Source organism: Delphinapterus leucas, chromosome 2, assembly GCF_059928025.1.
Source record: "Delphinapterus leucas isolate spDelLeu-1000000601 "Yukka" chromosome 2, BTC_Dleu_Yukka2, whole genome shotgun sequence".
Lineage (NCBI taxonomy): Eukaryota > Metazoa > Chordata > Mammalia > Artiodactyla > Monodontidae > Delphinapterus > Delphinapterus leucas.
Window position 1 is genome coordinate 151,357,504 of NC_143130.1, and position 12,300 is coordinate 151,369,803.

Here is a 12,300-nt window from a genome sequence, read left to right on the forward strand (position 1 = left end):
GCTCATACTTCCACGTGGTTGTTCCCTCATGCCTGACCCTCAAGAAGCTGCTGGTCTCAGATATTCAGAGCTCCCCACAGAGGAAGAGCCCCCTGTCACCCCCTATTTCTCAGTAAGCAGCCTATGCTCTAAGGGTGGAGCCACAGCCAGCTTCTCATCCACGCTTAAGCCAGATGCTAAACCTGGGGAAGGAAAGACTTTACATTTCAACTTAATAAGTGAAATAACTGGGGAATTTATTGAAATTATATTTTACTCACTAGGTTGGGTGTGGTTTCTTTTGGTTGCATGTTTTTCTCTAGTTCTCAAGGACTTAGCCCACGGTAATACACATATCTTGTGCACTGTTAGGCCGGGGGCCTGGATGGCAGAGACCGTCTGCCATCCATTTCTAGTGCTTAGCAGAGGGTCTAACACAAGGTATATGCTAATTATTGTTTATTGGATGAAAGAATGAATACATCCATTAATCAATGTAGAATGGCGGGAAAGGAGATGTATGTTGGGAAGGAGACCTTAGATTTCCACCTCTGGACCCATATGGATGAAGGGAGTCCAGGTTATCCATCCTTAATGGAACCTAGATATTTATTTGCAAGGTTTTTTTTTTTTTTCCTGGTGACACAATACAATATAAGAATAAATCTTGAATTTATCCTTGATGTTGATAACATCGGTATTGCACATCAGTCCCATGGTTACCGTCCAGCACCAGCAATCTTGTTCTATTTCCACCTGCAGCTTCCTGAATCCTTAACTAAGCATCAAATTTCAAAGCTCCCACATTAAAGAAGGCCGTCAATTCAAGTTACCCTTTCTCATTTTCTGTCTCCTACTTTTTTTCTTCTTCTCCAAGATTATTTGCAGAGTTAAATTTTCTTGAAAGTTCTTTTGTGGTGTACTCGATAAGAAGGCTCATAAAACACTCCAAATACAGCATGTGGTGTAAATGTTGAAACAATAAAAATGACGAGGTGAGTAACACTATCCCTGAGGATCGCGGTGGTCCGTTTTAATTTAGAGGGCGCCAGCTACACGTCAGCGAGGGATTCAAGAACTACCGGGCAATCCACTCCGGACCAGGAATCCCCAAGACAACCCTGACGCCACCAAAGTTTCCAGTCGCAGCCAGCTCTCGGAATTGACGGAAGGAGCCTCCGCCCCGCTGAGCCGCTCTGCCAGTTTTCTCGCCGGAGCTCAAGTGTCAGGAATTTTTAGTTTTTTTCCCCCCTTTCTCGGGCAAATCTCCATCTGCACCTTCCGCGACGCTGGGAACAGGTGAGCCAGGCAGCGGTGCCCTTAGGCCGCGCTCAGGTGCCTCGGCCCCGCCCGGGCCGCCGCCCCGCCCCGCCCCGCGCCTGTTGGGGCCCAGGTGCGGGAGTCCAGGTGCGCGCGGCGCCGGCTGCAGCTTCGCTCGACACCCGACAGCGGGCGCCGCTGCGGCAGCTCCCGAGCGGCGGAGCTGAGCGCCTTCGCGACTTGGGGCAGCTCCTGCGCTCGGCCCTGCTCGGCGGCGAGAGCTCCTCTCGGGCGCCGGGTTCCCGAAGCTGCGGGAGCAGGCGGGCGGGCGCCGAGGGGGCGGACCGAGCTCTACGGACCCCGCCGGCCTGGGGCGACAGAGGCGGGCGAGCGGGGAGCGCCCAGGAGCGCGGAGAGCGGGGCCATCCCCCAGCGCGCTGGAGACACCCGACCGACCTGCGCCCTTGACACCATGCGACCCACCGCGCCTCCGCGCCGGCCTCGGGCTTCGCGGTCCGCTCGCTGAGACCCCGCGCTCTCCACCGCGGAAACTCGGGAAGACCAGGCGAGACGTTGGAGAGCCGCGCGGAGACTAACCCAGGCGTCCCCTCCGCCCCCAAGAAGCTGCCGGCCCCTTGATCCCTGGGCTCCTCCAGCTTTACCATGAACCTGGCGCAAGCTTGGCTTTAGGAGAAATTCAGAAACCGGAGGGGGAGTCAACGCAATTCTTTGGTTGCTAAGGTAATTGTAGTTGTTACAGAAATGAGCAAGAAACAAATGGGGGAAAAGATGTTTTAAAACGGTATGCCCTTCACCCTTCCAGTTCATGTGTGTTGATTTCATTTAATTTCCTGGGTGTAGATGCTTGTCCATTGCAGATACGTGACAGGTGTCGGTGTGTGTGTGTGTGTGTGTGTGTGCAGTTTGGGACTGTAGAGGCACGAGCTTACATAAGTGGTTAGGCAAGCTGGCGTGTGGAGTTGTGTGGGACGGGTGCAGGTCTGCATATAAATCATGTTCCTGGGTTTCTGGGTGTGAGGCGCTCACCGGCCGGCCGGGGCGAGCTGGCAGAGGGTACGTGCTTTTAGGTACTTCCGATCTTCTGATTCCGTGATCACAGGTAGGGCAGCTTTACCTCAAAAGCAGATGTTCATTAACTTTTTCTCTGAATAAGCTCACCCATTTGTGGTTTGGAAGAAAAGCAAGCGACAGGCGAGGTGTGGAGGGCAGGGGTGGGTGGTGAGGTCTGTTGTTGGGGACTGCGGCAGGAAAGGGACGGGTGGGTATTTGCTCCGTGAGGATGACAACTGAAAGGGTTGTGTGAAGGACCGTGTTTACCGTCACTGTCAGGCTGCGTAAGAAGTGGCCCAGTGAGACAGGAAAGGAAAGTGACCCAGAAAATTTAATTTTGTTCAGAATGGAAGACGATGAATCTTCTACTTATTATTTTTTATTTTGATGGAGTAGGAACGTTGTTTCCTTCTCTCTTGTTGAGACGAGTGGCATTTCCACGCTACAAACTTAAGATATTTTGGGTATTTTTCTTGGCTTGGAATTGTTCCCTCAGTATTTATCAGTGCTTAGCAGCTGGATCTGCAGATACTTTCTGATCAATACCTTTTAGCAGTCCAAAAGTAAAACTGCAAAAATAAGCAGTAGTAGGTAAACTGGGACCTACTTTCCTAGGGTCCCAAAAGGGTTGGACCCTTTTTCTTAGCAGAGGGGGCTCATGGGAGATGGAAGAATAAGAAATGGGCTTATAAGTGTCCGGATGGAGTTAGAGTCTGAGCCACAGGTTTGTGTGTGTTGTCAAAAAGTGTTAAACTGAAAGGAAACTGTCAGATTTGGCTTAATAGGTAAGGCTTTTATGGATCAATTTTCACAGGTAGATAGGTAATTATATGGAGTGGGCACTGGGGGGTTGGTGAGAAACTTTCTGTGAGTGGTATAGTCATTATATTCTTTCTTCTTCTTTTTTATTAATTTGTTATTTTTGTAATGGGTGGGACTGCCCTGTGAGAGAAAGCAAGTAGAGGACTGAGGGAAATTGGAGACTCTTCAGAGATTTACCTTTGTAAGGAAACGCTCACATGCTGAACAGCGAAAACAAAGATGGTAAATTTGTAAATTCTTTCTGCGTTCTCTGATATTACTAAGCTGAACTGTTGTGTAGATCTGGTGAGCTTATGTACTATAAATGTTGATGTATTACTATATATATATTTTTTACCCCAAATAATTTGTCCTTTTCTGAAAGTGTCTGGAAATTCTAGAAATGTCAGCTTCTGTGAGGTATTTTTCTGAAGTAGGTAGCCACTGGCATTTTCTTTTCCATAGTAATTACATTTGTTCTTAACTTTACTTCCCTGTCTCCTTTAAGAAACTTTAACACACACTGAATTTATATTGCTGAGAGTTTCAGTAAAACAATGCTAGGTTTTCTTCCAGCGACAAATTTATCTTATCAAGTGAAGCATTGCAACAATGCTTTTGTGGCAGAAAGATCTCTTTAAATGAGACAGTCCTTATTTATTTATTTATTTATTTATGATCTGTGGAATGAGATGGCCAATATAGATATTTTTTTAAATGAGCAAACATTTCTTGAGAAAGAAAAAATTTTTAAAGGATATTTCGGACAATGAAATTTGTCAGTAATTTTGGATGTCTTACTGTCCACAGGAACAGACTTTTTATATAAAAATAGGATCATTCTCTTTCTCATTTCTCTGATATTCTCCCATGCATTTTATCCCCTGAACTCCTAAGAGCTTGCCAGGAATTGCCAAACCTTCTGTATTGTGCCAGGGGTTCAACATCAGGGAGATATGAGTAAGGAGCTATGTGTCACATCAATGTTTTTCAAAAGAGATGCTCTCAGAGATCTCAATACTGGGATTAATTTTTCCTTTAGCTTCACAGTTAGCTCGTCTTAATTCATAGTGCTTTGAACCTAGGAAAGCATTTAACCTCTTCATTTTCAGTGCCAGCTGGATGGAATATATTTACCGAATTTCATCTTCATTGTAACATATGGCATGAGATAAATAATTACTACACACACACTATCCTGCTGTATGGAAAGAAATAGAATTACAAAATAAACCTTTATGTTGCGTGATTATGGATGTAACATTTCACATAAGTGGTTTTACTTTTTTCTTGATACCAAAGTAATAAATAGCCATTGGGAAAAATTCAGGAAAATACAAAGGAAAAAATGGAAGATCGTTTGTAATTCTCCCATAGAAGGTGAACCACTGTTGACATTTCCGCATACTATATATTTTTCTAGACTATATTCTGATCACATTATTCCTTGTATTTTTACCTTTCTCCCTATCCCGCCCACCCCCCGCCCCCCCGCAATTTTCAAATTGTAAATGAAACTTGGATGTGTGTTAAAGGTTTGGGAAATTACTGCTAGTTTGCTGGATGGCTTTGATAGATCAGGTTTTAATTTTTGTTAGTGGTCTTTATTTTCAAAGTGACCAGTTTCTCTGTTACCTTTGAAAACCAGTGTTTGCACTTTGGATTGGCAAAACTTGGCTCCCCATAAGATTTAGGATTTAAAGCACCAGAAAAGAAACAGAAAGAACCTTGGCCATGCAGGGCTGGGGCTGGTGGTGGGAGACCTGAGTTCTGGTTTCAGTTTCTCCACCAACTCCTCATGTGGCTTTTGGGCTCTGGGCCTGTTTCCTCAAAGGACAAATGACACTTTTAGATTTAGCTCAATAAGCTAACCACATACTTTTAGATTTAGCTCAATAAGCTAACCACATACTTGTCGTTTTGACCTTTGATGAGGATGATCTTTGTTTGAAGCAGGTTTTTTCAAATACAGATGGCTGGGGGTTACCCCCAGAGTTTTGGACTCAGTTGGTCTGGAATGGGGCCTGAGCATTTATATTTCTAGCATGATGGTCCCGCTGATTCTGCTGGTCTGGGGACCACCCTGAGAACTAGATGGTAAGTTCCTTGGGGGCAGAAACACTGTTGCACTTTTCTTTGCATCCCTCTGCCCCATGCCTAGGAATGTAACTGCCAGTAAGTGCCCAGTAAACATTGTTCAAACTGCTATCAGTTTTCTCCATGGGGAAAAAAACTTTCCGAAGTGGTCAGGATAAAAGAGATCATCATCCATAATTTGGAACCATTAAATCTGTAATAAGAATAATAATCAGTCATGAAACCCAGTTCTTCCAACTGTAGAGACGGCAAAACTGATCATAAGTAGGCAGATAAAGTGCACATTAAACCAAGTGAGTTACATTAAGTAACAACTCAGAGTAGGTGCTTGAGATGTTACAAACCAGGAAGCTTCTCCAATGCTTCACAGCTGCCTCCCTGAGACCTGTAAGAGGCAATTCTTTTTCTACCACATGCACATTCCAGTAAGGGGGAGGAAATTCACTATTAATTATCCCAACTACCAAGGCAGCCCACAAAGCAAGCAGTGGCCCAGACTCCACCCCCATCCCCCCAAAAGGCAGAACAGTGCTCCTTAGAGCATCCTGACCAGTCTCCGAGGGAGGACTGCATCTTATGACCCAGGAAACAAGGGAAGAGGGTGCGGAGTGAGTGCATTTGCTAGCTAGGAGGTTCCAGCTGGCTGAAACACCACAGTCAGAACTTGTTGGTCTTCCTTGTGTGGCTACTTTGTGGCTAGAAAATGAATCCCTTCCTTCCACTTTGGTGTTAGAAACACAGGGTGCAGAGGACACCCATTTTTACAGATGGAAACTGAAAAATGTGTAAATATTTGAATATGAACAGAGTAGATGCTCCTGTGAGTGAGGCTATTCAAATGAGTTGTGGTGGAGACAGCTGTCTGGGCTTTTCGAAATACTTTGGTAAAACCATCAAAGGAAGAAGCCACCTTCAAGTTTTGGCATGGTAGAGCTCCCTTGTCCACTGCTGTCTGCCCTACCCTTAGAGGCTATTTTCTTGCACAGGGGAAACCACACGTTCATCAGAGGCTCCTGAGATGAAAGTGTCCTGTATGAACGTGGATGGGTGGTGGCAGCCCTCAGAGGTCCCCAGGCGCCTGTATTGCGTTCAATCCAGGCCAGCCCCGAGCTCCCACAGAACTACCATCCATAGCTCTTTAAGTAGCACGACAGGCATTTTAAACCCTGTTCATTGTGTTTCTGAACCTCAACGTCCTCCTCTGTAAAATAAAAAGTATACCCCTTGAGTATGTGTGGCTGTGAGGAGAAGGGCAGAGGAGGCCCAGTAGCTGGAGAAGATGGGCCCTGTTACACCATACTTCCTGTTTTCTAAGAATTTTGATAATGAGTTACAACCCTGGTTGTTCCCTGAATGAAATCTGAAACCGGTCCCCACACATGGAAGGCAAGGAGGAGGAAGAAAGAGGGAGACCTCCAGGTTGGTAGGTGAAAGATGTAATAAGCAAGGAAACTTACATAAGAGGCTTGTCTTCCACAGGGCCAGAGGGGCAGATCTCTGTACCCACCGGCCAGAACCTTAAAAATTTATGTTTTTCAGGCCTGTGTTTCTACTCTGAGGCTTTAACTGGGCTCAGTCAAGTCCTCAGTCCAGATGGTCTCAACAACACCTTACTCTCTCTCTCTCAAGGCTGCATCCTTGCACATGCTCCCCAGGGGGATGGTGGGCAGAATGTACATTCCAAGCACGGGGGAGGAGTGAGGAGCCTCCTGAGTGCCGGGATTCAACTTGCAGGTCAACTGGAAGCCACATCCTCTCTGTGACCTCCTCCAGCCTGAGTCTGTTGGGAAATACTAAGTATTTCAGGGCAATCGTTTCCAACTTTTTTCTATTCCTGAGGACTTGCTCTATCAGCCTAGCAGCTGAGGAACTCCTAAGTTCCTTGGAGAATCTTACTCCATAGTTCTGACACGATGTAAGAAAGCAAGTGGCCCAAATACTGGAAGTGGAAAGGGTGGAGTGAGGATGATCTTCTTTTGTGGCAGCCAGAGATCTATTTCCATGAGCCTAAAGGCCATTAGTCACCAGCAGGAAGAGAAGTGAAAAATAGGGGCTGTGGCTACATTGATATCTCTTGTGCCAGACCGTGACCCACACCCGGACAAGGCCCTGTGCTATTTTCCTCTCTTTCCTTGGTATCTCTTATAGTGCTTGGCACATGGTAGGGGTTTGGTAATTATTTGCTGAGTTACTGACTTGCAGACTGGGTGGGTGAAAATGGAAGGAAGGATGGACAAATACTGGTGCAGATGTGCAGACTGGACCAGATGTGGGTGCATGGACTGGTCTGGGTGCGGCCGCATGGGCAGTTACAGGTGAATATGCAAGGTGCAAATGGTTATAACCCCCATTCTTATTGTTTGCTTGATTCTGCTTGGCTAGATCCACCTGAGATCCATGATATAGTGAGGTCCTCGTCCTAGTTTGTAATTATACGTCAATGTTTGTCTCTCCCACTAGGCTGTGGTCTTTTTTTTTTAAACTATAATTTTATCCTGCCCCCACCATGAGGCAACACTCATAGCAAATGCTTGAGAGAAATTGGTTTCCTAAGCCAAAAGTTGCCCAGCCTACAGAGCTATGGATCTGTCATACAGCAGTGGACTGATCTTATAAGGATTAGCACATGTAAAGCCTTTTGTAGATCAAAGGCTTTAACAAGAATTAGGTGGTATCACTCCTATTTTACAGATGAAGAAACTGAAGCTGAAGAAGAGGTTCAGCCACTTGCCCTAGGTCAGGTAGTTTTTGAGTTATTAAAACCAAGATTTAAATCCAGATCTTATCCGACCCTAAGATCCCAAGTCTCTCTGATATATCACAAGGTCAGGGATGAACAGAAACCCTTCCCTTGAGTTCATTTCAGTTGTTTTGGAGAGAAATAGAAATAAACAGAAAATGAACAAAGGATGTTAAGTGACAGTTTAGGAAAATAATGCACGGAATTTTATAAGTCAGATTGGGTAGCAAATAGATGATGAAGACAGCAAGTACAGTCCAGTTCAGAGAGAGAACACTGTATAATCAGACCTGGAAGAGAGGCTTTGGGAAATAGGCAGAAATTTCATAGGTGAAGAGAGGGGATAACAGCAATCTTTTCAGATAAGAGGTGTTAATAATAATAATAATTAAACCAATTATTGTTTGCTTTCAGAGTAAAAACTAATGTAAAAACGTCATCATCAGAGTCATCTCAGACCAGCGTAGCTAAAATAATTAACTCCTGCCTCAACAGTGCTCTGTATTGTCTTATCTGCTCCAGTTTTCTTCAGAGCTTTACCACCATGACATTGCACTATATGTTTTTATTTGTATTTTGTCTGTCTCTGTCCGCTAACATGTACACTCCCTGAGAGCAGGGACTCTGTTTTATTCCCTCTTGTAGCTTCAACATCTGTCTGTTTCTGATTCATTGTAATTGCTTGAGAGCTGTTTGTGGAATGAATGAAGGAAGGGAAAAGCCTTAGAAAATGGGTTGCAAACTCAAACACAGAGCCAGTTAGGTAAAGCAGATGAGTGAAACAAGTGAGGTTTCTTTTCTTTTTTTTTTAACATCTTTATTGGAGTGAGGTTTCTTTCACAGTGGTAACTTAAGTTGTATTTTATCATCAAAACCATGCTCTGTTTGTGTGTAAAACATGTGGAAAGTTTTTACTCTCAGAAAGAAACGTATTTATCCCCAGTTTCTTGAAACATGGGGCCCTCTGCCCCATTTTTAAAGAGACATGGGTACCAAATAACACTTTCTTTTTTTCTAAGAGCCAAACAGCCACCCATGTGTGACGATGAATGGCATCTGGTGCTGGACCTCAGGGTTGGGAAGCATTAGGGGCAGGTAAGGACTGTGTTAAAGCAAAGGGTATGTGCTGCTCAGAAAGCTGTTGTCATCCATTTTTAATCCATTTTAGTCATTAGCAACTAATTCCAATTAGAAAAATATTACAGGGATCTACAATGCCCAATCCAAACAAAACGCTTGTTTGAGCTGGCTGTGTTTTTTCTTCTTGTGACCTCTGTAGAAGAAAGACAACAACTTTAAAAACAGTATACTGTGTATTTTCCCCTGGAGCCACTATGTAAGTGCTACAGCATTTAGATTCCAAACCAAGCAGGAAGCTACCGTTATAGTATTTTGCTGACCATACATCCTAAAACAAAGACTGATTCAGCAGCTGGTCAGAATAGAAAGGATGCATTCACAAAAGATACATTTATTGATTATATTGGAGTTTTTTTTTTAAGGGGAAGGCACTTTTAGCTTTCAGAATGGCAGGTGGTTTAGGGACTTGGCTGCTGGTTCCTGCCTGTAGCCAGGGGTTTGTGACGTTAGACAAAGCAGCTTAATGCTATTGATCTGTGCTCTCCCCAGGTGCAGAATAGGGCTGAGAAACTGTGATTGCTTCGCAGGCATTCCTGTAAGAGAGAGTATTCCTGGAAATCTGAGGTTTAGTCACTCTTTTTTTTTTTTTTTTTTTTTTTTTTGCTGTATGCGGGCCTCTCCCTGTTGTGGCCTCTCCCGTTGCGGAGCACAGGCTCCGGACGCGCAGGCTCAGCGGCCATGGCTCACGGGCCCAGCTGCTCTGTGGCATGTGGGATCTTCCCGGACGGGGGCACGAACCCGTGTCCCCTGCATCGGCAGGCGGACTCTCAACCACTGCGCCACCAGGGAAGCCCTTAGTCACTCTTAGTTTGGGGGTGGGGGAGGATGGGGGAAGGGGAGGGGGTGTTCCTACCCCAGGCGACAGTTAGTCTAAGGTCTCTGCTCCTTGTCCGTGATGACAGTGGTCCCACTACTGAAGGCCCTTTTCTAGATGATGATTAATCAGATATGGCTTCTGTTTTCAAGAAGTTTAAAATTCTGTTGAGGGGAAAAAGATGGAGAAACAGAATGTGGTAAGACAGGCATGTATACATGGAATGGGGGAGGGATTACTTCCCACTGGGAGATTTCGCTGAAGAGGTTGAATGGATGAATTGGATGTTGGAGGACCTGCAGAGTTGGGGATCTGCAGAGGTGGGGCAGGGGACAGAGGTGGTCAAAGTGTGCTTGAGGCATTTCAGTGTAAGTAAAAGGATAGAAGTGACAAAGTGTGCAAAGGATTTTTAATACCTCTCTACTGAGAGTCAGGTCCTCAAAGACCTTTCAGGCAGGGAAGTTCATTTTGAAGAACTTAGAATTTAAGGGGAAACAGGGACGGGGCAATCTAAATTTATGTTTACTGAAAGTAAAATGAGAAAACAAAGTAGATTGAGTGCATTTTCGTCACCTATGTTGATAATAGAGGGTATGTCACAATGAATTTCTAGTTACTTCTTACTATTATTCAGGAGATTGCTCCCTTGCAGTGAAATGCTTGTAACTGGTTTTGCTTTATTATAGTCAATGAACAATTCCCATGCGAATGGGCATTTTTCCCCACGATGTCAGGATCTCTGTCCAAATGTTCAATGCCTTTTAGACTTTCATACTGAGAGGTTGACCACTGACTCCCAGATCTTCCTATGGCTTAAGGTTAAAGTGGATACATCTTGGGATAAACTTTATTTAACTTGCTTGGCATGGCCAATTAGGAAGTTCTCAGATGTCTCACCCCAACGCATAGGGTATTTCACTTCATGCCAAAGCATATGCTGTTAATTCTAGGTTTTCGTTTCTTTGGCTTCCTTTAGCTTTCAAAAGCTTCTCTGCAAAAACCACTTCTTCAGCCTGCCATCTGCCATACTCCCCCACTTAAAAAAAATCCATTTCGAATCCCTAGTTTCTTATATTTTCTAATTATCCTTAACAGGAATGACCAGTTGGCTATCAAAAGTGTATTTGGAAGTAGGTTGTTTTAAGTTGAACTTTACTTATTGGTAATTCTCAGTTGTGGAATGTTTCCTGTGGTTGAGATTGGTCATGTTGTTGGTTATATGAAGATGAATAGTGATTGATAAGACTAGAAATGCAAATTGGGGCCAGTCTGTTGAAGGGATTAAATGCCACATATATATGATAAAGGTGATGATGTTAATGGTGATTCAGAGCTCTCTTGGATGTAGACAAAAAACAAAACAGCTGCACTAAAACAAAATTCAAACTAACTCAAGCAAAAAAGGAATTTATCTGACTAATATATCTGGGAATTCAGGCATGGCTGGATCCAGGGACTTAAATGATATCATCAGCACTTCTTACACCTCATCGTCTTGATATCCTTCTTCTGTGACACTAGAAAAAAAGAAGATGGTCATTAATCTCCCTCCCCTCATATCCTTTCAGCCTAATCCCTCACAGGGAATGGGCCTTCTTTCTTCCAGTATTCTTATCTCATTCTCAAGGAAGGACCCTGATTGGTCCTGGTTAGAATCACATGTCTATCTTGGTCCAATCAGTGTGCCCAGTGATTTGGCATACTCTGCTGAGGACAGTTTACAAGCCCATCTTTCTGTATCAGAAGAAGTAAATTTAACAGCAAATATATATACATATATATACACACATATATATGTGTATATCTATACACATATATATGTGTGTATATATATGTATATACACACATATATATGTGTGTATATTTATATACACACATATATATGTATACACACACACACACACACACACACATACACTGGGCAAGAAGATACAGTAACTGCCTCAATCTTCTAAACTGGCTGGAAGACTTTGGATTTTATTTGCTGGGGAGTAGAAAGTTATTAAGAGCAAGTGCAGAGTATTTCAACTACTCTTTGGAAGTTCTGAGATATTTTATGAGTTGGAAGACTTTCAATACCCAAAATAAAGCTTTTGGATAATGTGAAGCATTCCTTCAGTTGTGTGTTTCTAATCTTGTTTCACTTCTATACCAGCTCTCTCGTTCAGTGATTATTGCTCCTGGTCTACGCCTACACACAAACATTGGGGTAAGTGTATATGTATATAGTGGTGACAGATACAACCTCTGGCTCCTCCACCATCCCTGCAACTGTATCTCTGCAATTACATCACTTTTTCTTTTTTCTTTTTTTTTTACATCTTTATTGGAGTATAATTGCTTTACAATGGTGTGTTAGTTTCTGCTTTATAAAAAAGTGAATCAGTTATACATATAC

General features: G+C 43.8%; 1 protein-coding gene across 1 annotated transcript in view; it reads left to right on the forward strand.

Annotated features, from left to right (window-relative positions):
* The first annotated feature begins 283 nt into the window (after positions 1 to 283).
* The window catches only part of RGS6 (regulator of G protein signaling 6), a 575,969-nt gene continuing 563,952 nt past the window's right edge, over positions 284 to 12,300 (forward strand). Inside the window, 1 exon segment of the mRNA XM_089907925.1 lies at positions 284 to 1,980. The gene's annotated coding sequence lies outside the window, so the exon portion shown is untranslated.